The 4,619-nt window shown below is 44.7% G+C and overlaps 1 non-coding gene across 1 annotated transcript; it reads right to left on the bottom strand.

Annotated features, from left to right (window-relative positions):
* Positions 1 to 4,463: 4,463 nt before the first annotated feature.
* Positions 4,464 to 4,570, bottom strand: LOC115870596. The gene has a single exon (XR_004046786.1). It is a non-coding gene; the product is annotated as a U6 spliceosomal RNA (small nuclear RNA).
* Positions 4,571 to 4,619: the final 49 nt, after the last annotated feature.

Genomic DNA, 4,619 nt, shown 5'->3' with positions numbered 1-4,619 from the left:
TGCTCCCGTGTGCTCTGATCAGATATGTCCCTCTCCCGGAGCTGCAGATTCAATGCTGTCCTTTACAATAAATTCTTCTGGGGGGAGGGGCAGGTGTCCATTTAGTAGTTGGGATTGGGGCCGGCCCCCCAGACCTCTCCACTGGTTCCCTACTCCACATCAGCATGTTGCATTACCACCTTGGAGCACTGGGTTGAAGTCAGGTCCCTCTTTCCTTGTGGAGATATAAACAATACCCTCCCCTTGGGTGGGTTAGTGCCATGTGCCCACACCCCCACACACACCCCCGCTACCCATTTCTTTTTTATTTATTTTTTTCCCTTTCCCCACCACCTTTTTAGTTGTCTACCATGTGTATCCCTGTATTTGGTCTAGGCCCTGCCCTATTACCTGGTCCTCACTCTAGGAAAGTTTGTATACAGTAGCTTTTTGGCTTTCTACATCTTTATGGGAACAGACAGTCTCATCTGAGGAACTTTGGTGGCCTCCAAGTGAGCAGTCCTCCACTAACTCAACAGCGCCACCAGGGGTCCTTTCATGGCATTTCATGGTGGTTCTGACTGCAGCTCTCTCATGGTCCAGAATGCGGAACTTCTTTTCATGTGCTTGGTGGCCATTTGAATTGGGTGAAACACTTATTCAATTTCTCTGCCCACTCTAGGATTAGGCTCTTTGTCGTTTGGTTGCTAAGTTGTTGAAGTTTCACATATATTTTGATGTGATCCTTGTCAGATAGGTGATCTCCAAAGATATTCTCCTAGTCCAGCGGTTCTCAAATTGTGGGCTGTGACCCCTTTGGGGGGTCAAACAACCCTTTCACAGGGATCCTTGATTCATAACTGTAGCAAAATGACAGTGATGAAGTAGCAACGAAAATAATGTTATGGTTGGGGGGTCACCACCACATGAGCTGCTGTATTCGGGTCGCAGCATTAGGAAGGTGGAGAACCACTGCCTAGTCCGTAGCTTGACTTTCCATTTTGGTGGTAAAGTCTTTCGATGAACAGAAGTTTAGAATTTTTTATGAAGTCCCATTTATTTATTTTGTATTCTACTGTATTTGTTTGTGTTTTTATATTAGATAATCTATTGTTAAAAACTGGGCCTTGGGGGGAGCGGGGAGGGAGGGGGAAATGAGGAGCTGATGCCAAGGGCTTACGTGGAGAGCATATATTTTGAGAATGTTGAGGGCAACGAATGTGCAAATGTGCTTGACACAACTGATGTATGTATGCTGTGGGAAACAGAAACATTTCTCCCTATCTCCCCCAAATATATGCCAAACCTAGCTGTAGGTCAGGGGTTATTCTCCCTAAGGGTTATATCAGCCATCTAGACCAGGCAGTCACCACTGTTTATCCCACAACAAGTAGGGCCCACTCCCTTCTGATAAGGATAGTAGTTGTCTGTTTCCTTGTAGTAGACCCCAGAGAGGTCAAGCCCACCCAAGGGTGGCCAAGGTTAGGCCCCCATCATCAATCTAGAGTCCGCCTTTCTTGTCACATGTATACCTCTAGTTCCACTCCTTCCTATCATGTGTACACCCCTAACTCATCCCCTCCCTATGATGTGTATGCCTATTGTACTGCCCCTTCCTGTGACTTGTGGTTACCTGTAATCACACGCCCCTAAGGAGATATAACTCTTGGTTAGCAATAAAGGGGGTCCTCCACCCTCCTGCCGGTCCTCCAGCAGGCTGCCAGGCCTCCGCTCCACCTTGCCTCGGCCCACGCTGTGCGTAGACCTGGCTGGTAAGATCATGGCCATCCAGGAAGTGGGCATGTAACCATGAAATGTGTCTGACTTCATTATTATAATTTCTCTTCTATCTCTCATGTTCTCTATGACTTTATTATAATCTTTATGTATCTTAGCAGTACAATTGTACTTACTGAACCTGTGATTAGTTGTGGGGGGCTGGCCCTTTCCCACCACAGTATGCATTGTGATAAGAGTTGTATGAGCCCCCAATAAAATGATTTAAAAAAACAAACAAACTAGGCCTGACTGGATAAATGTTTCTTGAATAAATGAATCCGTGTTAGTGGACAGGGTAGCCTGACAACAGGGGGGAGGGGTCTGTGATCTCCTTTGTAGAGCAAACATTCTAAATGTTAATGTACTCAAATCCATCAATGTTTCCATTTATGGTTTGTGCTTTTAAAATCTTGGTTAGGAGAATTCCACTCTTAGGTTACACAAACATTCTCCTGTGTTTTTATCTGTTGCCTTTATAATTTGACCACTTGTTTCAAAGTCTTTAATCTTTATGTTTACATATAGTGTGAGATAGAGATATGTGAGCAACAGAGGGATTTCTCTTAAGTTGTCTCCCCAAAATATATGCCAGACTTAGCTTGAAAATAATTGTTCACTAGGCAGCAAAAGTAGGTCAGAGGTTATTCTCCCTAACATCAACCATCAAGAATGGTTTGGGAGTCATTCTCACTGAGAGGTATCAGCTGTCTAGATCAAGCAGACACCACTGCTTATCCCACAACAAATAGGGCCCATTCCTTTCTGCTATTGTTCCCTCGAAGCAGTGCCCATAGGCAAGCCCGGGACCACTCTAAGATGACTAAGCTTAGGCTACTATCTTGCCACACATGCCCCCCTATTCTCTCCTCTTACTATTGCACGTTCACCCCTAGGTCACCCCCCTCCTATTGCTTGTATTGCCTATGTTACAACCCCTCTCTATGACGTAGGTTGTTATTTGCTATCAGGGGGCTTGCATGCCTCCCAGGATAGTAATTGCCTGCTTTATTGTATGAGACACCAGAATGATCAAACCTGTTCAAGGATGAATTGTACTGCCCCTCTCTGTGACGTATAATGCTGTGATGTATCCCCCTAAATTAATATGATGCGTGGTTAGCCATAAATAAGGAGGCTCCCTGGTTCTCAGGAGGGTGGCTGGAGAAGGTGGCTAAGGAGGACGAAGCAGCGGCTTCTTCTCTGACGGCTAAGCCCCCTCCACGAGGACCATCAGCGGGGCTGAGGTGAGCGATGCTACCATGAATTGCGTCTGACTCCATTACTTGACTCCATCCTTTAACTCTCATGCTCTCTATGACTTTACTATAATCTCTACTTATTATCGCTGTACAATTGCGCCTACCGAACCTGTGATGTTTTGTGGGGTTCCCTCTTCTCTTTAACCCCACAGAGATACAACTTTCTATTATTTTCCTCTATAGGGTGAGAGACAGCTACTTAACTTATCTTCGAATCCACCCATTTCCCACTGTGTCATATGAAACTATAATTCAAATGTTATATGAAATTATTTCTAATGTGATCTAACTAACACGGTACCCATGACATGGGTTATATATAGAGACAAGGTATATTCCAAAAATAACCTACCTTGAGCGCTCACTTTAAGGCCTACTGCCTACGCAAAGACCAAGCAGTACCTCCCAATGTGGCCTTGCTCCATACGTACCCTCATGGGACAATCTCTGAAGACTGGGTGCTACAGTAAAGCACCTTTAAGAAATTAGACAGCACCTGGTTATCTAAGAAAGTAGTACCTGGGAACTTAAAGGCTTGTCTTAAAATAAGGGAGCATCTAAAGCAGCTATTAACCAGTCCATGTAGAAGAAAGTACACCAACCTAATTGTAATTTTTTAAAAATGTTTAAATATAATCCTTTATCAAAAGGAGGGAATCTATGAGATCTTAAAATATGGGGCAGTGGGTTTGTGGAAGGCTGCGGTCACAGGTAGAGTCCCAATTCTATCTTTAATCTTTCCTTCTCTCTCTCATTACGCTATTGATTGGTCCAGCAGTGAGAGTTTGGTCTTCTTTACCGTGATCTGTAATCCAAACGGAAGGCTACAATTCTTGATCGTCACCAGCAAGCATCTGAAGGAAGGCTCTGCACCTGCATATTGAAGGTGGTTAAGAAGCTTCCTCCCACCTTGGTGCCACATCCTTCCTACAAACCAGTCTCTCTCATAATGTGCCCAACCCTTTCAAGTCATCCCCTCTAGATCTTGTTGGGCCAGCCGCTACTGCAGCTCGGGCAACCCAACTTGGCATCTGCGGCCCCATGGCTCCGTGTTCACCCAACAACAGACAGGTCTGTCACGGAGATGGCACGCAACGATTCCGCATTCGTTCTTTGCATATGGAATCACCATAAGTTTGGTGCTGCTCCAAGGAAGCTCCCGGATGGCCATGATCTCAACAGCCAGATCCAGGCACAGCCCGGGCCGGGCCGAGAGGGCAGGGAGAGAGTGCCAGAGAGCTCTATCTTTAATCTCACCGGAAGTTCTGACTTTATTTTAAGTTATTTAAGTTATTTCTGTAATGCTTACTAACTTTCAGGGGAACTTAATCATGCAGCTGAAGAAATTCTTTCATTTGTGGTCAGGCACAGAGTGGAAAGAGTGTACCCTTGAACATCATCTTTTTTCTCTCTCTCGTTTTCTGGACATGTTTATTTTTTATTTTTTTTAATATGGAATGCTTCACGAATTTGCGTGTCATCCTTGCGCAGGGGCCATGCTAATCTTCTCTGTATCGTTCCAATTTTAGTATATGTGCTGCCGAAGGGAGCACGACATGTTTATTTTTTTAATGGAGAGTATATTATGCATACGGTTCTTTT

Source organism: Echinops telfairi, unplaced genomic scaffold (assembly GCF_000313985.2).
Source record: "Echinops telfairi isolate 266 unplaced genomic scaffold, ASM31398v2 ScPeMD7_2010;HRSCAF=2546, whole genome shotgun sequence".
NCBI lineage: Eukaryota > Metazoa > Chordata > Mammalia > Afrosoricida > Tenrecidae > Echinops > Echinops telfairi.
Note: the sequence above shows the minus strand (reverse complement) of the source record. Positions and strands in the feature narration are given on the sequence as shown.